This window comes from Heterocephalus glaber, unplaced genomic scaffold (assembly GCF_053883595.1).
Source record: "Heterocephalus glaber isolate CG9 unplaced genomic scaffold, H.glaber_assembly_v1.0 deba00001720, whole genome shotgun sequence".
NCBI lineage: Eukaryota > Metazoa > Chordata > Mammalia > Rodentia > Bathyergidae > Heterocephalus > Heterocephalus glaber.
In genome coordinates, this window is record NW_028258433.1 from 1,846,109 (window position 1) to 1,871,541 (window position 25,433).

Here is a 25,433-nt window from a genome sequence, read left to right on the forward strand (position 1 = left end):
TTATCACAGTCATGAAGCCTGATCTCTGATAGGCTCTATCAGAGGCACAAAATGTAGAATGCACGCATTCACATAGGGGTGTGCATTTGATGCCTTGAATCACTTTGGAAGGTGTCCCAGAAAAACCCAGACAGTCCCATCTATTGTCATGAGAATTTTATATATATTTATGAAGATGATTCTATATTTGAAGAAATCTTTTTAGGCATGGACTAATTTGTATCTCGTCATACACATATTCTACAAGATTTGTATATAATACATTAAACTTAAGAGAGGTACTATATAACCTTAAATTTAACCTTTTTTTAAAAACTGGGAGGTCAGTAAAATGTAAATTGGTTACCTATGTAAAAAAAGAAAAAAGGAAAAAAGATTGTTTCTCAGCAAGAAACAATGGTTTCTACTTTGTTTCTGAGGTCTAATGAGCCAAAACCCACGCAGATTCACAACCTCAAGAGTCCAACAGGCAGCCTGACATAAGATGGACAGTTTGGAGCTAGTTGGGCATGGATGTGACCCATCAGGGATGTACATCTGACCAGCAAGGGGCCACGAGGACACACCTGTGCCCAGCCCAATCCTCAGACAGCCGGAAGGATGCAGACTCATCCCGACCTGATTCTCATCAATTCACATGGTTTGGTGGACAAAGGCAACACGCTCACACCTCAAATCCTTCCTTCTGCAGTATTAGCATTAAACCTAAGTATTAAGATTTCGGATGAGTTTTATTTTTGTCTTCAGTTTTCTGTACTTTTCCAATTTATCACAGCGAATATACCTTCATTTAGTGATGAAAATCAGGGTAAAATAGAAATCTTACTAAGTATGCAATTTCCATGGTGGCTTGCCCAAACAAAGACCTGGGGCCCTGTTCTTCTGCAGGACACATGCACTTGGGGATCACGCCCCCTGGGCATCCTCCCATTATTGTAAGACTCAGTGAATAATCTGTGAAATGGGCATGTTAACCTTTACCTTCTAATTTTATACAGGGTTGTTTACAAGGGTTAATGAGATGTTGCTGGACAGGTGATTGATATCTGGGAGGAAAGACAGATGGCCAGTGAAAGGAGGCAAATAATGAGACTATTATCAAGATAACACTGACCATCCCCCCAAATTGGAATGTGCCTCTATTGCCTGGATAAGTATACCCATTCTCCTTAATGTCTTATGCCAGAGGGAACCTGATCCCCCACCACCACCTGGTACCAGGGGTCAAACTCAGGACCTGTGCTTGCGAGGCAGGTGCAGTGCCACTGAGCTAAATCCCCGGCCCTAGCAGGGATCTGATTTTGAAGGCCCACTTTTTATTGTTATTACCATTATTGCTGCAATTAGCATAATGTAACAGATTCTAGACTTACTGCCTTTGCCACTATGTAATAGCAAAGTTCCCTTTAGCTAGCTGGTGGAGGACAGAAATTGCAATTTTTCATGAGAGGCCATTGTGAGCAGTACTAACACCACTGAAATCCTCAGTCACTAGGCTTGGCTTTAATAAGTGTTTTTCCCCCATTTCTTTTCCAGAAACTGCTTCTCAGTGAGAATTGTCATGACAACCTGGAGAGAGGACACACTCTATAGCAAGCCCAGCATGGGGACAGCAGGTCTGTGCGTCACGATGAAAGAGAGCTGTGATGAAGGACACAGGTCAGCCTGCATGCGCTCGCTGAGAGCTCAATCTATAAAATCACAATGGATTGTGAAGGTCACACTCAGCTTTATAAATAGACAGCTGTGTTAGGGGGTTGGCCATGTCGATGCTTCTCGGTCCCCACGAGCTTCTGAGGATGGGTAGGCTGTATCCTGGTGACCACGTGGGGCTGTCCTTCCCCTACCATGTGGCTCAGTGCCAGTGGCTGCACCAGGGGACACCGTCTCCCACCTTCACTGCCCAGTGGATTGAAGGCTTATTTGAGCTTGACCACCAAAGTAACCTTGTGCAGAGACGGGAACATGGGAGAGGGCAGGGTACTCATTACAAAGACCTATGAAGAGCTTTCCAGAAAGGCCAAGTGGGCTATTTTGGGTAGTGCATTTATGTATGGTGTAGACCAGAGAGTGCCTGCCACCAGGCCCAAAGGAGGGAGGGAGGACCCATGTGACCTCTCCTTGCCACTTGGGTGGCCCCAGCAAATCCCTGCCCTCCCCTGCCAGAAGGCACGTGGTCACTGGGCATGCTCTGGAGTCTTTATGACCAAAAGCTCCAAGTCCCAGGGCACTGGCTTGTGCAGCAAGAAGAACAGCACCTCTGTCACTAGAGTGACTTAGATCTGGACCCCAGCCCTGCCACTTACATCCACGTGACCTTGGACAAGTCACAGAAGCTTCTGGAAAGTGCATTCTTGGAGCACTCCCAAAGCTGCAGCTGTGACTCCAGTTTCCCTCACTGCACGCCTACCCATCCCCATATCCATCTACAAGTTCTGTTCTTGTCCCCAAAAACCTTCCTGGCCAGCGCATTTCCTGGCATCTGCTCCATCATCCCCTGATCAGTGCCCATCGCCACTTACATGGAATCTGTGCCAGCTTCATCTGGGCTTGAGCCTCCATCCTCCCCACCCTGCACATGCTCCACACAATAGTGACCATGTCCTGAGAACACAATGCAGGTCACATTGTTACCCACTCGAAATCCTTCAGCTAGCGGGATTATGCTCACCGGAGCTCAGCAGTGCAGTTCTAAATGCTGTGTAGATACTAACTTGTTCGATTCCACAGCAACCCTATAAGTAAGGTATCTAATATCATACCATTTTAATTTTACAGGTGAGGAAAGTGAGGTCAAGAGAGGTTAAGGTTCTTGCCCCAAATCAGATTAGTGAGGACCGAGCCTGGATTTGAGCCTAGGCAATGTGAGCTGAAGTCCACATACTTAGCCCCACACTGGATTGTTCCAGATCTGGACTCAGCTCCACAGCCTGTCACCCTTGGGAGTTTGTGCAGAGACTCTAAATCTTTCCCCAACCAGCCACAGGGCTGAATCATCCTGTCTAGAGGACACCTGGCCTCCTGGTCTGGAGGCTGCTACTTCTTCATCACACTGGGTGCAGCTTTGGGGGTCTGTTTGTCCCCCCGGTTGCTGCTGTCTCCCCAGCTGGTGGGTAAGATAAGAAGACCATCCAAGTGCTTTCTTCACTGCGGCTTGTGCTGCGAAGCACAATGCTGTCCAAGGGCAGGTGGAGATGGGATCAGTCAGTGTCTTCATGGCAAATGGAACAGATGCAGAAGTAGTGGGGTTTGCATGTGGCCGAGGTGACAGCTTGGTGACCCATCACTCCTGGGTGGCAGCACCTGCCAGTCATCTGGAGAGAGCAACGTGCTGACAAGAGGCAATGGCCAGCTGAGCAGAAGCAATGTTAAGGGATGAAGAACAGAACAAGGCAGGAAGACTCAGGAAGTGGGGAGTGAAGTGGAGCAGGAAGAAGGATATAGAGTATCCAAAATGATGCCTGGGTGGAAGGCAGGTGTCCTGAGACAAAGATGAGGAGAACATGCCATCCTGTACTCAGAAATGGTGACACGTGGCTAGAGGAAAAACAATCAAATGTTTAAGGATTTAAAGAACACATAGTTAATAATAAGTGTCATTAAATGGGAAATGTAGGGTGGTGAGGGACAAGAATACTCAAGGAATTCACCAATAGCACAGACACTTTCTCCTTGAGATGACCCTATTGGCTCACATGTGAACCAGCCACTCAAACAGGTACCAGCACGCAGAGGGAGGAAGGTGAAGAGTCAGGCCCCTCCTTTCCCTAAAATGGTCAGATCTTTTTCACATAGTTGATTTCATTAACCTCAAAGTTAACTGTTAAGAGTCACCAGGAACATAGAGTGGCTCCAGAAGGTGCAACTAGAACTGGAAGAGACTGATGGTAGCACCTGCCCCGTGGGGAGACCTGGATTGTGAGAAGAGCAGAGGAGGCTACCAGGAGGATGTGCCTCCTACCTTGGCCCTCACTGCTTCTGCCCACCAAGGCAGGGCCCATCTTCGTGTGTTTCAGTGAAGGGGACTTCTAGAACTTTCATCCCTGCCCCACTGTTAAAATGCGGTTGTAGCCAGCTGGCCCGCACCACCCCCCTCCCAGGAGATTCAACTGTCACCTATATCTGTCTGTCCAGGCTGTCCTCTGGGCTCAGAATCAAAACACATGGTCCAGTTTATAGTACAGTAGTCCCCTGATCCAAGTTCAATTACCCACACTTAACCACAGTCTAAAAATTACAGAACAGTAAGACATTTTGAGAGGGAGAGACCACATTCATATAACTCTTATTACAGAATATACTATTATTTTATTATTATTATTGTTTTATTTTATTATTAGTTATGTTATTCACCTCTTACTGTGCCGAACCTACAAATTTAGCCTTCCCATAGTTTCATAATAGACACAGTTTATGTAGTGTTCAGTACCATCTATGGTATGGAATCCTATGAATCGTATCCTCTGTACTACAGTTATGGGGCTTCACATGGTGCAGAGAGTGTCAGGGATACCAGATTTGTGGCTCTGATGTTGCCTCTGTGGGTGGCCTTCAACCCAGGTTACTCTGACTTGGCCTAAGACATTCATATCTCAGATAATAAAGCCAAATCAGAAATGCAATCTCTCAACACTTAAAACAAAAAAAAAGAAAAACACTGAGATTCTTTTTAAAAATTAAATAAAATCACTAACACAATTGTTAAACAATGAAATCTTATGTGGGAATGTAATATAGAAAGCCAGGCTCGGTGGCACAGGCCTGTAATCTCAGCTGCTCTGGGAGGCAGGGGCAGGAGGTTCACAAGTTCAAGCCCAGCATAGCCAACTTTGGGAGACCATGTTTCAAAATAAAAAATAAAGAGGGTTGGCAAAGTAGCTCAGTGGTAGAGCAGTTGCCTAACATGCACGAGCCCTTGGTTTGATTTCTGGTACTACAAAAAAGGAAAGAAATCACATCAGTTTGAAAGAACACTGGCTAGGCAGGATCCAGTGTACCTATTTACTTTCCCCTAATTGCCCTCACCTCACATTCCCCAAAATTCCAGGGTCCCAGGACTCCAATTTGATGCCCCTTGAATGAGCTGCTTATGAAAAACAAACTACCCAGCGGAGTGACTTTCTCAGCTCCAGGTTTCTGCCTCGACTCCTAGGACACTGTCTAAGAAATTGCCCCATCAGGCCTAAAATAGGGCAAGACTTCATCCATGGGCCCCAGGATGTGTAGAGAGGTCACTACCTTCCAGGCAGGCCTCCCAGGAGGCAAAGGAATTCAGCCCTATGTTGGGACAACTGTCACTCAGCACTAACAGTTGTCCACGAGTCCTAACCAAATTGTGTGATGTGTGGCCCCTGTGGATGCTGCGTGCTCTTCACTCCTTAAATACAGGACCTGTCTGCCTCCATGCAGGGCCTGATAAATGAGTGTTTCCTGAAGCAAGCTATAAGCCAGGCGTCAGTGCAAAATCACAGATTGAGTACCCATCTCCAGCGCACCATCCTGCAACATTCACAAATGAGACAGTCTCTTGGGGAAGCAGCCTTGTGCAGTCACAGAAAGACACAGGTCATACCCCCCAGCCCGTTTTCTCCTATGTGAAGTGAAGAAAATAATAATGCAGACACCCTAGGGGTATTGTCTGGAGGAAATGAGAGCTTGTGTTCAGCTCACATGCACTGTGTCCTCCAGCTACCACTATTAGCACTATCATGGGGTCTGTTTCCAAGCAGCTGCGCTCCTAGTGAAACATCGCAGGCACACAGCCGCAGAAATGCTATAGACCAGGCTCATTATCTGAATTGATGCTAGATATTCTGAGCATAAAATAACAGAGATAACCTGAGGTTCTAGATGATAAGTTCTGTCTGTCTGCCCCCAAGGGGTTTACTTTTGCTTTTAGCAGGCACTTAGCACTTAGTCAAGGAGCAGATAGATGATCTCTGCCCCCTTGCAATGCTGGGGATGGAACCCAGGACCTCATGCATGCTAGGCAAGCACTCTACCTCTGAGCCATACCCAAACAAACTGCCTTAATCCTGCAAGGATGAGCTGATTCAGAGCTTTCAGTCTTGTGAAGCTGGGCCATTGCTCGGTAACCCTTATGCCCAAGGGTAGCTCCTGGGCTGCCTCCAGAAAGCCTAGAGCATTTGCCAGCCTCAAATCCCTGGCAGGCCCTGGACCAGAGCAGTGGTTTTGCCAGTGCCTGAGGCTGCTAGAAGTTCTTCCCCGCCTCTCCTGCTACTTTGACATCATATATCTAAAAGCACCTCATGGGGAAGTGGAAATGAGAGTTGGGTTCGCCTCTCTCTAACTCCTTCTCTCCTCCATTTTGGCTCATATTGTGGCTGTCTTGGCGGCTCTCTGATATCCCCAACAAGGTTACTAAAATATTCTATCCAGTTTTCAAGTTGTTCTCAAGATGACAGTTGGTTTTAAAAGTCTGCCATGGTCTGCCATCTTAGAAGTGGGAGTCTGTATTTGATTTGAATACTCATTTAGATTTTTAAAAATCATTGTTTTTCTTTTTTAATTTTAATTTTATTTTATTGGCATATTTTAGGTATACAATATAATGACATCCATCATCGGAAATTTGCACCTTTTCATAATCACTCTTAGTTCTTGTTTTTCCCCCCTTCCCCTGCCTTCTCTTCAACCCCTCCATTCCTCCCTATTGACAAAGACTTTGTTTCCATTTTTCCATTTTCTCATATTACTTCCATTCCCTTCTTTTTTATCCCCTACCCCTCCAACTTCCCCTTCCTCTTTGCCCCTTTTCTTCCTATTTCACATTATTTATTGTACCTTTTAGTCCTTATTTACACTTTCAGATTCTCACACTAGAGAAACTATTCAGTATTTACACAGGTGTGTCCTATTTATTTCACTTAAGAGTATCGCCTCAGTGTGCATCCACTTAGCTATAAATGTCTCTAATTTCTCATTTTTTATGGCTGAGTAGTACTCCATTTTATAAAAGAACACATTTTCTTTATCCAGTCTCCAGTTGATGGGCATTTGGGCTGCTTCCAAGTTTTAGCTATTACAAACTGTGCTGCTATGAACATGGGTGCACATATATCATTGTGGTATGATTATTTTAATTCTTTGCGGAAGATCCCCAGCAGTGGAATAGTGGGGCCAAATGGGACTTCCAGTCCTAGTCCTTGAGGTATCTGCATACTGATTTCCACAGTGGTTGCACCAGTCTACACTCCCACCAGCAGTGGAGCAGGGTTCCTCTTTCCCCACAGCCCTGCCAGCATTTGTTATTGGTTGATTTCATGATAGCAGCCATTCTTTCTGGAGTGAGGTGGAATCTCAGCATTGTTTTATTTGCATTTCTCGAATGAAGAGTGATGTTGAACCTTTTTTCATGTATTTATTTGCTATTTCTACTTCTTTGTCTCAGAAATGTCTGTTCATTTCAGGTGCCCATTTTTGGATTGGGTCTTTTAATTTGGGAGGTCTGATTTTTTTAAGTTCTTTATAGATTTGAGATAGTAGACCTTTGTCTGAGAAAGAGCAGGTGAAGATTTTTTCCCACATTATGGGTTGTCTCTTCACATTGCTGGTGGTTTCTCTTGCTGTGTAGAAGCTTTTTAATAAGAAGAGATCCCTCTTGTTGATTGTCTGTTCTAGTTCATGGGCAACTGAGGATTTGTTCATAAAATCTTTTGCTACACCAATGTCTTCAAGAGTTCTACCTAACCTCTGTTCCAGCTGGTTCAGCTTTTCTATTTTAATATATAGATCTTTAATCCATTTCGATTTTAGTTTAGTGCATGGTGAGAGATATAGGTCTAGTTTTAATCTTTGGCAAGTTGAAGTCCAATTTTTCCAACACCATTTATTAAAGAGGCTATCTTTCCTCCAGTGAGGGTGTTTGGCTCCATTGTCAAAAATGAGGTGGCTGAGTGTGTCTGGAGTTGTTTCTGCATCTTCTAATCTGTTCCACTCGTCCTCAAGTCTGTTTCTTTGCCAGTACTATGCTGTTTTTATCACAGGAGCTTTATAGTATAGTTGCAGGTTGGGGATTGTGATACCCCCTTCCATGTCTCTGTTACCTAGAATTGCTTTTGCTATTCTGGGTCTCTTCTTGTTCCAAATGAATTTTTGGATTGTTTTCTCAAGGCCCATGAAGTATGCTGCTGTGATTTCAAATGGGATTGCACTGAATCTATATAGCAGTTTTGGAAGTATGGCCATTTTCACTATGTTGATCCTTCCTACCCAGGAGCAAGGGATGTCTTTCCATTTTCTGATACCCTCTTCAATCTCTCTTTTCAGAGTTCTATAGTTTTCAGGGAAGAGGACTTTGATTCCTTTTGTTAGGTTGAATCCTAGGTATTTCAGGTTTTTGGATGTATTGTGAAAGGAATTATTTGCTCTATTTCTCTCTCAGTGAGTCTGTCATTGGTGTAGAGGAAAGCTATTGATTTTTGTGTGTTGACCTTGTAACCAGCTACTTGACTGAATTTGGTTATTAAGTCTAGAAGACTTTTGGTGGAGTTCTTGGGGTCTTCTATACAGAGTATCATGCCATCTGCAAATAATGACAATTTGACTTCTTCATTTCCTATCTTTATTCCTTTTATTTCTTTCTCTTGTCTAATTGCTGTGGCTAATGTTTCCAGAACTATATTGAACAAGAGTGGTGATAGTAGACATCCTTGTCTTGTTCCTGATTTGAGTGTGAAGGATTTCAGTTTTTGACCATTTAGTATGAAATTGGCTCTTGGTTCTTCATAGAAGGCTTTTATCAGTTTGAGGTAGAGACCATCTATTCCAATTATTTGTAGGGTTTTTGTCATAAATGCATGTTGGATTTTGTCAAATGCTTTTGCTGTGTCTGTGGAGATAATCATATGGTTTTTGTCCTTGGCTCCATTGATATAGTGTATTACATTGATTGATTTTCATATATTGAACCATCCCTGCATCCCTAGGATGAATCCCACTTGATCAGGGTGTATGATCTTCTTGATGATCTTCTGCATTCTGTTTGCCATTATCTTATTAAGGATTTTTGCATCTATGTTCATTAGTGAGATTGGCCTATAGTTCTTCTTTTCAGTTGGATCTTTCTCTGCTTTGGGGATCAAGGTGATGCTTGCTTCCAGGAATGAATTTGGGAGTATTGCTTCCCTTTCAATTTCACTGAACAGTTTAACCAGTAGTGGCAGCAGTTCCTCTCTAAATGTCTTGTAGAATTCAGCAGTGAAGCCACCAGGGCCCGGGCTTTCCTTGGTTGATAAGTTTTTAATTACATTTTCAATTTCATTGGTTGATATTGGATTGTTCAGAATTTTTAGGTCTTCTTCATTCAAGTTTGGTAATTCATATGTATCTAGGAATCTGTCCATTTCTTCTGTGTTGTCCATCTTATTAGTGTATAGGTTCTGGAAGTAGGTATTGATGATCCTCTGGATTTCTGCTGGGTCTGTTGTAATTTCACCCTTTTCATTCCTAATTGCATGGATTTGGGCCTTTTCTTTCCTTTTTCTGATAAGCTTGGCTAAGGGTTTGTCAATTTTGTTGATTCTTTCAAAGGACCAACTCTTGGCTTCATTGAGTTTTTGAATCGTTCTCTTAGTCTCCATTGCATTGATTACTCCTCTGATCTTTATAATTTCCTCCCTTGTATGAGCTTTGGGGTTGTCCTGCTCTTCTTTTCCTAGAAGCTTGAGGTTCAGCATCAGGTTGTTTAATTGGGCTTCCTTTGTTTTCCTAATATGCATATTCACGGCTATGAATTTCCCTCGTAAGACTGCTTTCATTGTGTCCCATAAATTCTGAAATGTTGTATTGTCTTTGTCATTTAATTGAAGGAACTGTCTGATTTCTTCTTCAATTTCCTCTGTGACCCATTGGTTATTCAGAAGTGTATTGTTCAATTTCCATGTGTTTATGAAATTTTTGAGTTTCTTTTGCTATGGATCTCCAATTTCATCGCATTATGGTCTGATAATATACATGGGAAAAATTCAATTCCTTTGTACTTACTTAAACATGTTCTATGTGTGAGTATATAGTCTGTTTTTGAGAATGACCCATGTGCAGCTGAGAAGAATGTGTATTCTGATTTTGTGGGGTGGAAGACTCTGTAAACATCTGTTAAGTTCATTTGTTCAAGAGTTCGATTGAGTTCTAGTATTTCATTACTTTTTTTGTCTAGTTGATCTATGTTTATGACAGTGGGGTGTTGAGGTCCCCCACTACAATTGTATTAGTGCATATATGACTTTTCATGTCTGTTAGTATTTGTTTTATATAGTTGGGTGCACTATTGTTTGGTGCATAGATAATTATGATTGTCATCTCTTCCTCTTGGATTCTTCCCTTTACAAGGATGTAGTGTCCTTCTTCATCTCTCTTAATCAGTGTTGGTTTGAAATCTACTTGATCTGCAAAGAAGCTAGCTACTCCTGCTTTTTTTCAGGTTCCTGTCGCATGGAGTATTGTTTTCCACCCTTTAACTTTCAGTCTATGAGTTTCCTTTTGAATTAAGTGTGTTTCTTGTATGCAGCATATTGTTGGATTTTGCTTCTTGACCCATTCTGCCAGTCTATTTCTTTTGATTGATGAATTGAGACCATTAACATTGATGGTTATAACCAAAATGTATTGACTTGTCATTGCCATGACTTTTTCTTTTTGTTGCATTCTCCCCCTTTACATTTGAGTTCTTGTCACGCCAGATGGGTTCATTCTGCTTTGCTTCCTGGGGTTGTGATCCTCAATGTCTGTTCCTAGGATATTGAGTAAAATTCTTTGGAGTGCTGGTTTGGTGTTCACAAAATTCCTAAGGTGATCTTTGTTATGAAAGTATCTTATTTCTCCATCAATTTTGAAAGATAGTTTTGCAGGATACATCAATCTGGGTTGGAGACTGTTTTCTTTTAGGGCTTGGAATATGTCACTCCAAGCTCTTCTTGCCTTGATGGTTTGCATTGAGCAGTCTGCTGTGATTCCAATAGGCTTTCCTTTGTACGTGATTTGTTTCTTTTCTTTAACTGCTTGTAGAACTTTGTTCTTCTGTTGAGTTTCTAGAATCTTAATAATCATATGCCTATGTGTAGATTTTTTTTGATCAAGGCTATTTGGAGTCCTATATGCCTCACTTATCTGTATGTCAAGCTCTTTTTCCCTGCTTGGGAAGTTTTCTGCCATTATTTCTGTGAAGAGATTTTTCTTATGTCATCTGCAATCTCTCCTGCTTCTTCATTGAGTCCAATCAGTCTTATGTTATTCTTCTTTGCATCACCTAGCAGCTGCTGGATTGATTTCTCATGTTCCCTTATAATTTGGAAGCAATTTTTCTTTTCCTGGTCACTAATTGCAATCTTATCTTCTATATCTGAAATTCTGTCCTCACATTGGCTCATTCTGCTGTGTAGAATTTCAATGAGGTTTTTCATGTCCTGGAAATCTATTTGCATCTGTTTTATGGATTCCATTTGTTTCCTATGTTGGGACTCCATCATGTTCCTGAGCTCCTCTCTAGATTTATTAATCATGTCTTGCACTAGGGGCACAATTTCTCCTGTTATCTGAGAAATTATTTCTGATTTCATTTTTTCCAGATGCCCTCTTGTTGCCAGTTCACTGGGTTCAGGTGGTTATGTATCAGAGTGTTCCATCTCATTTCTCTTTGGGGTTGCTATACGTGACCTGGAATTCTGGTTTTGAGACTTATTTACATGTTTTCTCATTTCGACTGGGGGTGCTGTTGGTGCCTGCATGGATTACCACCTCTAGGCTGGGAGAGATGGGACAGGGGCCAGGAGCAGCGGTAGGGATGGTGACCCAAAAGCCCTTTCCTGTGGCCCGGGAGCAGCGGGAGGGATGGTGGACAGGAAGCCCCTTCCTCTGGTCCAGGAGCAGTGTGATGGTGGCTCAGAAGCCCCTACCTCAGGACTGGGAGTGGTGGGAGGGATGGTGGCTCAGAAGCCCCTTCCTCTGTGCCAGGAGCGGCGGGACAGAAGGTGGCCCAAAAGCCCTTTCCTCTGGGCTGAGAGCAGCAGTAGGGATGGTGGCTGGGAAGCCCCTTCCTGTGGACCAGGAGCAGTGGGAAGGTGGCTCAGAAGCCCTTACCACTGGGCCGGGAGCAGTGGGACTCAGTACCATGGTCTGGTGGTCCTCTGTCCTCTGCGTCTTTGTAGTGTGGACATAGTTGGCTGTATAGAGGAGCGGAGGGGGTTCAGTGGATTGTTGCCAGGGCGTGGGCTGATTCAGCATGTTCCACATGACTCAGGACCTCGGTAGGGTGTCCACAGAACTAATGGTCTGCAGCGGGCTAAATGAGCATGCTGTGTGCGACTCAGGACCTTGGTAGGATGTCCGCAGACCTGCCTTTCTGCACCGGGCTGATTTGGCATGTTCCCCACAACTCGGGATCTCAGCAGGGTGTCCACAGACCTAACTTTCTGCAGCGGGCTTATTTGGGCTGTTACGTGTGACTAGGGACCTACGTAGGGTGTCCGCAGACCTAACTGCCTGCATCGGGCTGATTCGGCATGTTCTGCGTGACTCAGGACCTCGGTAGGGTGTCCACAGACTTGCCTGTCTGCAGCGGGCTGATTCGGCATGTTCCACATGACTCAGTACCTTAGTAGGGTGTCCACAGACCTAACTGTCTGCAGCAGGCTGATTCGGCGTATTCCACTTGACTTCCGACCTCGAGTGGGTGTCCGCAGACCTGCCTGTCTGCTGTGGGCTGCTTCAGGATGTTCCACATGACTCGGGACCTTGGTAAGGTGTGGGCAGACCTGCCTGTCTGCAGCAGGCTGATTTGGTGTGTTCTGCGTGACTTGTGACCTCAGTAGGGTGTGTGCAGACCTGCCTGTCTGCCGTGGGCTGATTCGGCATGTTCCATGCAACTCGGGAACTTAGTAGGGTGTCCGCAGACCTAACTGTCTGCAGTGGGCTGATTCAGCGTGTTCCGCGTGACTTGGGAACTCCATAGGGTGCCCAGAGACCTGCCTGCCTGCAGTGGGCTGATTCGGCATGTTCCGCCCGACTGGGGACCTCACTAGGGTGTCTGCAGACCTGCCTGTCGGCAGCAGGCTGATTCAGCATATTTTGCATGACTTGGGACCTCGGTAGGGTGTTTGCAGACCTGCCTGTCTGCAGTGGGCTGATTCTGCATGTTCTGCGTGACTTGGTACCTCGGTAGGGCATGCGCACACCTGCCTGTCTGCAGCAGGCTGATTCGGCCTGTTCTGCATAACTCAGAACCTCGGTAGGGTGTCCGCAGACCTGCCTATCTGCAGCAGGCTGATTCTGCATGTTCTGCATGACTCAGGACCTCAGTAGGGAATGCGCAGACCTGCCTGTCTGCAGCGGGCTGATTCAGCGTGTTCCACCCGACTTGTGTTTAATTTCTTGTCACATCCTATGGGTTCATTCTGCTGGGCTTCTTGGGTTTGTGATCTTCATTGTCTTTTCCTAGGATATTGTGTAAAATTTTTTAGAGTGCTGGTTTATTATTCATGAAGTTCCTAAGGTGCTCTTTGTCATGAATGTATCTTATTTCTCCATCAATTTTGAAACATAGTTTTGTAGGGTACATCAATCTGGGTTGGAGGCTGTTTTCCTTTAGGGCTTGGAATACATCACTCCAATCTCTTCTTGCCTTGAGGGTTTGTATTGAGAAGTCGGCTGTGATTCTGACGCACTTTCCTTTGTATGTGATTTGTTTCTTTTTCTCTAACTCCTTGTAAAACTTTGTTTTTCTGTTGGGTTTCTGGAATCTTAATAATTATATGCCTGTGTGTAGATATTTTTTGATCAAGGCTATTTGGAGTCCTATATGCCTCACTTATCTGTATGTCAAGTTCTTTTCCCCTGCTTGGGAAGTTTTCTGCCATCACTTCTGTGAACAGTTTTTTTTATGTCATCTGCAATCTCTCCTGTTTCTTCATTGACTCCTATAAGTGCTTTGTCAGTCTTCTTTGCATCGTCTAGCAGCTGCTGGATTGATTTCTCATGGTCCCTTACAATTTTAAAGCAATTTTTCTTTTCCTGGTCACTAATTGAAATCTTATCTTCTATATCTGAAATTCTGTCCTCACATTGGCTCATTCTTCTGTGTAGACTTTCAATGGAGTTTTTCATCTCCTGGCAATCTGTTTTCATGTGTTTTATGGATTCCATTTGTTTCCTATGTTGAGATTCCATCATGTTCCTCAGCTCCTCTCTAGATTTATTAATCATGTCTTACACTATGAGCACAATCCCTGCTGTTATCTGAGAAATTATTTCTGATTTCATTTTTTCCAGATCCTCTATCTAGGATGAGATAGCAAAATATCATAGGCTAAGCTGAGTGTGGTAGCACATGCCTATAATCCCAGGACTGGGGAGGCTGAGGCAGGAGGAGGATCACTGTGAGTTTAAGGCCAACCTGGGCTACATAGTGAGTTCAAGGCCAGCCTGGACTACATATTGAGTTCCTGTCTCAAAAAACAAACAACAGCAACAAAAATCATAGGCTAGTTGCTTTATAAGCAACAAATATTTGTTTTGTACTGATCTGAAGGCTAGTAAGTCCAAGATTAAATCACTAGCCAATTCAATGTTTAGTAAGAGCCTGTTCCTCATGGATGGTATATTCTGTGTGTCCTCATGTGGTGCAAGGGACTAGCTAGCTCTCCAAACTCTTTCTCTGTCTCTGTCTCTGTCTCTGTCTCTGTCTCTGTCTCTGTCTCTGTCTCTCTCTCTCTCTCTCTCTCTCTCTCTCTCTCTCTCTCTCCTCTCTCCCTCCCTCTAGATCCTTCACAAGTTTATTTATACAAACAGCACAAAAAGACACCAGCCCTATGGCAGACCAAGGGCCATACTAGTCCTTCTGTCCTCACATTGGCAGACAAAGGCATCTGTTCTGGAGCCTTTGTGAGAGCCTGGGCACCTTTTGCAATCTTAACTGGAGTCAGAACTGATACTGGAACGGCAGCCAAAGTTACAGGTTTGAGCCTTGGCCCTACCACCAGCCAGCAGAGTCTCAAAGCCTTGGCAATGGTGGCACCAGCACACTCCGGACCTTGGGGTGGTGATGTAGGTGAGTTGCTTGAACTTACAGCTGACACCCTCTTGGATATTGAGCTAAGCCTTCCTGGGCTTAATGAAGGACTTAATAGCTTCCACATAGCCCCTCAAAAACAGGCTCTTCAAGACAAACCCAAAGCTTATACAAGAGAGGAAATTATGAAGATCAGAGCAGAAATCAATTCAATGGAGACTAAGAGAATGATACAAAAAATCAACAGATCAAAGAGTTGGTTTTTTGAAAGAATAAATAAAATTAATAAACCCTTAGCCAACCTTATCACAAAAAGGAAAGAAAAGGCTCAAATCCATGCAATTAGGAATGAAAAAGGTGAAGTCACAACAGATTCAGCAGAAATCCAGAGGATCATCAATACCTGCTTTGAGAACCTGTGTGCTAATAAAATGGAAAACACAGAAGAAATGGACCGATTCCTAGATACATATGAATTACCAAAGTTGAACAAAGAAGACCTAAAAATTCTAAACACCCCAATTACAATGAGTGAAATTGAAAACATAATTAAAAATTTACCAACAAAGAAATGCCCAGGGTCTGATGGCTTCACTGCTGAATTCAATAAGACATTTAGAGAAGAACTATTGCCATTATTCTTTAAACTTTTCAATGAAATTGAAAGAGAAGCAATACTTTCAAATTCATTCCTGGAAGCAAGTGTTACTTTGACTCCAAAACCAGGGAAAGACCCAACCAAAACAGAGAACTACAGGTCAATCTCCCTAATGAACATAGAAGCAAAAATCCTCAATAAGATACTGGCAAACAGAATATAGAGGGTCATCAAGAAGATCATACACCCTGACCTAGTCGGATTTATTCCAGGGATGCCAGGACGGTTCAACATACATAAATCAATAAATGTACAGAATCAAGGACAAAAACTGTATGATCATCTCAATAGATGCAGAAAAAGCATTCAACAAAATTAAACACCCATTCATGATAATAAAAACCCTGCAGAAAATTGGAATAGATGGTCTTTATCTCAACCTGATAAAGCCTATCTATTAAAAATCAACAGCCAACATCATACTAAATGGTCAAAAACTGAAAACCTTTATGCTAAAATCAGGAACAAGACAAGTCCACTACCACCACTCCTGTTCAATATAGTTTTGGAAACATTAGCCACAGCAATTGGACAAGAGGAAGAAATAAAAGGAGTAAAGATAGGAAAGGAAGAAATTAAACTGTCATTATTTGCTGACAATATGATACTCTACATACAGAAGACCCAAAAAACTCTGCCAAAAGACTTCTAGACTTAACTGACAGATTCAGTAGAGTAGCTGGATACAAGGTCAACACTCAAAAATCAATAGTCTTCTCATACACAAGTAACAGACTCCCTGACAGAGAAATTAGGGAAATAATTCTTTTCACAATAGCACCAAAAAAATGAAATACTGGCCGGGGATTTAGCTCAGTGTTTTCACCACCTGCTTCGCAAGCGCAAGGACCCAAGTTCGATCCCCAGTACCAAAAAAAAAAAAAAAGAAAGAAAGAAAGAAATATCTAGGAATCAATCTAATGAAAGAAGCAAAAGACCTCTACATTGAGAACTACAGCACTCTGAAAAGAGAGATCAAAGAGGACATAAGAGAATCAAGAGACATACCGTGTTCCTGGGTAGGAAGAACCAATATAGTGAAAATGGCCATATTTCCAAAACTGCTATACAGATTCAATCCTATCCCAATTGAAATCCCAACAGCATATTGCACAAAACTGGAGAAAGCAAGCCAAAAATTCATCTGGAACCAGAAGAGACCTAGAATAGCAAAAGCAATTCTAGGCAACAGGGTCATGGCAGGGGGTATCACAATTCCCAACTTGAAACTGTACTACAAAGCCACTGTGATAAAAACAGCATGGTACTGGCAAAGAAATAGACTCAAGGATCAGTGGAATAGACTAGAAGATGCAGAAACAATTCCAGACATACTCAGCTATCTAATCTTTGACAAAGGAGCCAACCATCCTCACTGGAGGAAAGATAGCCTCTTTAATAAATGGTGTTGGAAAAACTGGATTTCAACTTGCCAAAGATTAAAACTAGACCCCTATCTTTCACCATGCACTAAATTAAAATTGAAGTGGATTAAAAATCTAAATATTATAACAGAAATACTAAACTTGCTGGAAGATAAGTTAGGTAGAATTCTTGAAGACATTAGCATAGGAAAGGACTTTAGTAACAAATCCTCAATAGCATGGGAACTAGCACAAAGAATCAACAACTGGGATCTCATCTTATTAAAAAGCTTCTGCACTGCAAGAGAAACCACCAACAGAGCTAAGAGACAACCTACAATGTGGGAAAAAAATTTTTACCAGCTCTTCCTCAGACAAAGGTCTACTATGTAGAATATATAAAGAACTAAAAGAATCAGACCCTCCAAATATAAAGACTCAATTTGAAAATGGACATTTGAAATGAACAGAGATTTGTAAGACAAAGAAGTAAAAGCTGCAAATACACATATGAAAAAAGGTTCAACATCACTGGTCATTGGAGACATGCAAATGAAAACAATGCTGAGATTCTGCTTCCCCCAAGAAAGAATGGCTGCTATCATGAAATCAACCAATATCAAATGCTGGTGTGGTTGTGGGAGAAAGGAACCCTTCTTCATTGCTGGTGGGAGTGCAGACTCATGCAACCACTGTGGAAATCAATATGGAGATACCTCAAACAACTAGGATTGGAAGTCCCATTTGACCCAGCTATTCCTCTACTGGGTATCTTTCTAAAAGAATTAAAAGAATCATACCACAGTAATATATGTGCATCCATGTTTATAATGTTACAGTTTATAATAGCTAAAACTTGGAAGCAGCCCAATTGCCCATCAACTGGAGACTGGATAAAGAAGATGTGGTTTTTTTATAAAATGGAGTGCTACTCAGCCATGAAGAATGAGAAACTGGAGACATGCAGCTAAGTGGATGCACATTAAGGCTATACTCTTAAGTGAAATAAATATGACACACAAGTGTAAATACCAAATAGTTTCTCTCATGTGAAAAACTAAAAGTGTAAATAAGAATCAAAATATATAATTGATATCATGAAATAGGAAGAAAAGGTCTAAAGGGGTAGGGGAAGTGGGAGGGGCAGGGGAAAGGAAAGAAAGGAAAAGAAAAAAATATGAGAAAAGGAAAAACATGGAAACAAAGTCTTTGTAAATAAGGAAGGATGGAGAGGGTGAAGGTAGGGCAGGGGAATGGGGAAAAAAATAAGAACCAAGATACATCTTGTAAAGTTACAAGATCCCAATGATGAATGTAACTGTATTGTATACCTAAAATGTACCAATAAAAAAATAGGTTCTTGTTGAAATTCTTGATAAAGTACATTTCCCTCAGGAACTTAAAGTCTACTTCCTTAAGAGATTATTCTCTTGGTGATTGGGGTTTTAATTCCATTTCTGTGCCATTTCGGGGACTAGTTGTGTGTGGTGTGGTTCTTGGACTTAGCCATGAACAAAATTCCAAGAACAGTGGTCCCCCCTTTATCTCCAGGGGATTTAGTCCAAGACCCTCATCCAATGCCTAATACCATGGATAATACCAGGCCTTGTGGAGGTGCTCCTTGACTTACAATGGAGATACATCCAGACAAACCTGCCATAAGAGAAAATATCAAACATAATCCTCGGCTTCTCCCAAGATCGCTTTTGAAAGCTCACTGATCCCACTCATGAGGGTTCTGTTCTTATGAGCTAATGACATTCTAAAGCTCCACCTCCAAATACCATCACTTTGAGGTATTTCAACATGAACTGAAGGGAGGACACAAACATTCAGACCTCAGGGTTACGCTCCAATGATTTAAAGGAAGTGTCACTGGGATGACTCGGGAAAGTGAAAATCCATGTTTTCTGTGCTAGTTAGGACCTTCCACAGAAGGTAGAAAGGCAAAAGGTGAGGAGGGTCTCCAGTCATGGACATGGATGGCACACTGTCAAAAACCAAAGAGTCAAGACATTTCTCCCAGAAAGTTCATAAACTAGTTAGATTAATAACTTCCCCCTAAAATAATACAGTTTAGACACAGGTGAGAGGGCCATCTTCTGGAAGGCAATATGGCAGTATGTTGGAAACTTGCAACCTTTGGGTCCCAGGGAAGTTTGAGGTGGAGAAGGTGATTCCCATCCCTGTCTTCACCCACCTTCAGTGAACATAGCTCCAGTTTCATTCATTTGATCTACCAGGTTTCTGAGAAAGATTTCCTACCATTTGTGGAATCTGAGGAGTTTTTCCACCATCAATTAGGTCAGCAAACCACTCAGACCAGTTCAATTGCTCCATTTTTGTGATAACCACCCTGAGGTTCCTGGAAATAAGGACACTTTTCTAGAGTCATACAAATGCTTTGCAAAACCAGGACAGACACTGTTCTGGCCCAATTGCATGCACTTTCCACCAACTCACACTCTGACCTTAGAAGACACACACAAGGGTAACCTGGCCAGGACCCAATGCATGGCATAGTTCTCCTGATCCACTGTGTGACATTAACTAACCATGTCATGGTAGTTTCAGTTTTCTTCTCTGGAAATAAGAAAATCAGGCATTTGAGGAGCTTTATGTCTTGTAGGAACCGCTTGGGAGAATCTCCCAGTGAGTCCTGAGTCACCCTGACACTATCCGACAATGATTCTGCCTTCTCTAAGGAAAGTAATAATGTCAGAAACAGAGGTTACTGGTCCTTTTCAAGGGAGAAGCTACATCTCTCCATCAAGGGAATAGAAAAATAACATTGACAAATTCTCTGCATAGAGCCCCCTTGCTCCCTCTTTAGAATCATTCATATTTGCTCTTTTTGACAGTGTCTCTGTCTGACTTGGAAAGGAACTTATCCTTTTGACTGAATAAGATAAAAACTTATGATGAGATGGTACTAGGGCCCTACAATTTCTGCCCTGGACAAACAAAGATCACAGTACAGCATATAACCCTCATCTTTGTCTCTTGCTGGAACAGACCTAGGTGTCCTTGCAAAGATGGGATTAAGATGCGCTGGCAAATCCACTGTGTCTGCCTTTATCACTACAGAATCAGAGCCAGTCTTGTTCAGATAATTGCAGAATCCCTCCAGGCACTGCATTTAGTAGGGGCAAAAAAATAGAAGGCAAACCCATTAACTGGTCTCTGTCCTTCTGTGTCCTCTCATGGCCATCTCATTGCAGTAAAATGAACCAAAGCACCATATATAGAGTACAGTGAAATTGTCCCATGTCTGTCAGATTCTAAAATACACCTGGTTGAGTTGACTGATTCCAGGCTCCACAGATAGATATTCCATCAACAAAGGAAAGAACACCATTGCAGCTCCCAGAAGAACTACAAAGAAATCCCTCTCAAGCTGTTGCTTGTAAATCTAGGATTAATCAACATGGCCACACAGCAGCTGAGAACCAGTCCTCCACTCACTAGTGTCTGCCTTAAATTTAGGTCACAATTTCCCTTAATTCAAAGCTGAGGAAAGCATAGGGCATGGGGAAAGGGGAAGTTATCAGAACTCCTGAAGTGAGTCCTGGTCTCATGTGAGCCACTATAACACAAAGCTGATAAGAATAAAGACAAGAACGAGGCTTAGAGAAGAAGTTGGGTTTGGGGCCTGATTAGTGCTACTTTGGGCAGCAAAGACAAAGGCACCCCGAACTTGCCATTATGTATTGGGTTCCTAGGGAGTATCACATGACTCAGAGGGCAGCAATAATCCTAAATTGACAAGGATCTTATAATCAGAGGAAGTATCAGATGCCTCAGAGGATGGTGGTAATCCTATGATGATGAGCTTATGCTGATGAGAATTTTAGGTCAATGAGGAGTTTAAATTGATTAGGATAGTGAGATGAGCAAAATGTTCTTACAACAGTAGGTGGGATGCATTAAGCTGATAAGGTATCTGTCCCTCCCCAAGTGAAACCTTTCTCTTTTTGTATTACTACTTGATTCTCAAAGAACCAGGATGTCTTGAGCTGATGTAATCTTGAGCTTGAGCATCACAGCATCACAGGACTCTTGAGGCCTCAGATAGCCCTAATCATAATTTAATTGGAAAATGTTTTTTCCCTAAAAATTATGTAGAATGGCTCCTGACAGGAAAGAGCATGAACTTTGGGTTCATATCTTGGCTCTTGTTCTAACAATTGTGTCCTTCAATGTTTTTGACCCTCAGCTTCCTTCTCTGTAAGATAAGAGCAATGATGTCTTTCTCATTTATATGAAGAGTAAATGAAATAAGGGTGCTAAGCATGGAGTTTACAGAGTTTAGGAAGCCTGTTGTATTTCTGGTTTAGAGATAGTGCCCCTTATTGGTCTCACATCACAGACCCCACAGTGGGGCTTTGCACACACAAAGTGGCTCATGTGGCACTTTTGACTGTAGTTATCTTGCCTTATTTATGAATTCACTTTCTGTGGTTTCAGTTACCTGTGATCAGACATGGTCCAAAAAAATTAATATTTGCCTTGACATTTTCCATAAAGAGAGATTATATTCACATAAGTTTATTACCATAATTGTGAATTTATTACAGTTACACTTGTTCTATTTTATTATTAATGATTGTTGTTCCTCTATTCTAGGTAGGTATGTATAGGAAAAGATAGTGTATACAGAGTCCCCACTCACAAATGTTCAACAACCATCTTTCAAACTTGCAATAGTGTGAAGGCACATCCATACAACATTCTACTTTTCATTGTCAGTACAGTATTCAGTGAATAACATGAGATAATCAACACCTTATTATAAATTAGGCTTTTGTACAACTGTTGGCTAGTGTAAGTGTTCTGAGCACATTTACAGTAGGCCAGGCTAAAAGATGATGCTTGGTAAGGTATATTAAATGCTGTTTCAACATATGATATTTTCTCTTATGACAGGTTTGTCTGAATGTGACTCTGCACAGGGTGCCTGGCACCTGCACTATCCATGGCATCAGGGCATTGCCTGTGAGTCTTGGACCACATTCCCCACTGATAAAGGGACTCTTGTCCTTACAATTTTGATTGAGGTTTTAAGGCTGAGTGAGGCTCAGAAGAGCAGAGAGACTATTTTTCCTTGACAAACTCCTTGCTTTAAGGACCTTTGCTCTTGCTTTGGAATCATTCATGTTTGCTTCTTTTGACAATGTCTTTGTTTATGACTTAGCAAGAAACTCACCCTTTTGACTGAACAAAATAAACTTATGAAGAGACCCCCACCCACCCGCTCTGGAACAGGCCTCACTGGCCTTTTAAAGATGGGACCAACATGTACCAGCAAATTCAATGTGTCTGCCCTTGTGTTCTTATCACCGCAGTCAGCACCATCCCTGAGCCTGGGTCTGCTCAGATCCAAACCCTAATAAGACTTATGTCAGAACGTACCTAGATCACTAGGGAAGATTTGTCAGCCCACAATTACTAGTTACCACTTTGGCATTGCCAGCCCACCTTAATTAGAACAGACCTCTACCAGGGGAGTAGGACAAAGACACTTTTTAATGGAGGTAAAACAGTCAAGAAAAGATGTTAGAAAGTGTCATTTCCTGGAAATCACCAGGTATAAGCAAAATGCTAGACAAAGCTCTAGCCTTCCCAAATCAGACTGCTCTGGGTTCAAATCCTGATTCCTCCACATACCTACTAGATCTGAGATTCAGTATAAAGAAGATTACTTCTCTAAGGAGAGGATTGTAAAATGCAGATATTTTCTATTTTGTTGTGCTGTAAAGATAAAATGAGATCATGTAGGGTAAATATTAGGGCAGTACCTGGCACACACTAGATGCTCAGTAACTATTAGTTTCTTTTTTCTGTGGGCAGAACAATGGAGACTGCTTTGTTCTTGCAGTCTTTGGACCTCTTCATCATGGTAACTTCTCCAGATCTTCCAATCTTGCCTTTGCTTTTCTTTCAAAGATAGTTCAGATAGCAACTAAGCATCAATTCCCTGAGGTCACTCAGGACTGAAGTTGAGGCTGGATTCCACCTCATCAAACCCATTTCAGTCCCTAGGAAACCTAGGTATATACACTGCAAATACAAACACGGGCCAGATGTCTTTTAAGTATCTTTCTTACTAGGAATTCTTCAGAAGGGCAACTAGGAAGACTATTGATGTAAGTCTTTTTAAAAATTGTGCTAGAATCTTATCTACTTTAATGCTTAATTCCAAGACTTTAATTTATAACATCCAAAGCAATGATGAGTTTCTCATTTTCTATTAGACCCTGTGATGATGTGGAAAGTTGTAATATCAACAGGATTATGAAGTCCCTGTGGTTCCCAAGCACCGTGTTAAACAAATTCATACCCTATAAAGCTTTGTAGTCTAGGTGGGTGTCTTAGTCTGTTGTATGCTGCTATAAAAGAATGCTTAAAATGAGTAATCCATAAAAGACAAAAATGTATTGGTTCCAAGTTCTAGACACTGGAAAGTCTAAGACCGAGGGGCTGCAGTTGGTGAGGACCTTCTTGCTGGGTCAAAATACTGGAAGGCACCACATGGGGAGAGAAAGCAGGAAATCACACTTACAGCCTGAAGTTCTTTCATTATCAATATGAATCTATTCCCAATGTTGGGGGGGGCCAAGGATTTAGCTCAGTAGCACCGCAAGCACAAGGTCCTGAATTCAATCCCCGGTACTGGAAAAAAAAAACTCAACATGGTGGGGCTCTCGTGACCTAAAAACCTCTCATTAAGTCCCACCTCCCAATATGGTTGCATTGAGCATTAACTTTCCAACACATGATTTTTGAGAGATACAGTCAAGCCATAATAGTAGGGAAATGGACATGATGGGTAAGAAAATGAACAGTAGATTACAGAGAAAACCATTGGGTGGCAAACAGAAAGCCTGATGAGAAACTGACATGTGCCCTCAAGGACTGAGAACTGGAGGAAATCCAATTGCTGAGGCAAACTATAAATCAATGCAGGACAGGGAAGGATGCAGAGAAAGTCTGCTTAAAGACAGAGAATGGCTCCGAGGCAAGGAGACTTCACTGTAATCTAATTGAAAGCACAATATTCATATCCAAGGAAAGAACAAGTCAATGCAAGTGTAGGTGGGTTCCTAGAGGAAGCCTAGAAAAAGTGAGAAGCAGAGAGACAGACGGGCTAACCACAAAGGCGGTGGTCCCCAAGGCCTCCTGCCCAATGGATACTCACATGATCCATTGGGGTACAGGACAAAACAGAACTTCTGTGTAGGTCTTGCTTTGCTTTACAACATGAAAAATTTATTATTCCATTAGAACACACTTTATGATAATTTAGTAGACTTGTTGGGTGTTTATACTTAAAATGTTTTTTCCAGCAGGGCACATGACAAAATTAATCTGGACATGATGTGCTGAACTGCATGCCCTCAAAATTATATATGTTGAAGTCCTCACCTCTAATTCCTCAGAATGTGACTGTACTTGGAGACAGCATCATTAACATAGTAATTAAGAGAAAACAAGGTCATTGGGCTGGGCCCTAATCCACTGTGACTGGACCATCTCATAAGGATGAGAAGAGAAGATTAGGACATAGACAAACACAGAAGAAGGAAGACCAGGTGAAGACAAGGGGAGAAGACGGTCATCTGTAAGCCAAGGAGAGAGGCCCCAGGAGGAACCAACTTTGCCAGCCCTTTGATCTTAGACTTCCACCATCCAGCGCTATGAGAAAATTAATTTCTGTAGTCCAAGTCCCTGGTCTGAGGTGCTCTGCCTTGGTAGCTCTAGGAAACCAACACAACAACCCTCATTCTAACCTCTGCTAGGAGAATGGAAATCTCTCCCATCTCATTCAAAGCTTTCTTTCCATATGCAGCCATAGGGGTTCTCCAGCTCCTAGCCTGGCTATCCATCTACCTCCTGGTGGAGCCCCTCATAAACTAAAGGCACTGCATCAGGAAATGACCCCCTGCCTGGTCCCAACTGCTCCCTGTGCAGACTTCTTGGCACCTGCCCCCTTCCTTTCTTCATACTTCCCTGTAGAGTCCCTTATTCTGGCCCCTGTAAAGACTGAGCCATCTGTACATCAGTTATTTGTGCAATATCTCTAGTTAAATTGGTGCTCTGCTAGCTTTCTATCACTATTTTAAAAATCCTCATGGTTTTAGAGGTTTCAGTCCATGAGTAGTTGGCCTACTTGCTTTGGGCCTATGACAGTACATCATATTGGGAATGTGTGTTGAAGCAAAAAGCCCTCCCCTCATGGCTGGGAAGCAAATTCAGGAAAGGAAGAGGAAGGGGCTAGATATCTCTATCCCCTTGCAGGGAATACCTCCAATAACCTAAAGTCCTCCCATTAGACCCTCATCTGAAATGTTCCATCATCTCCTAGTAATACCACCCTGGAGACCGAGAC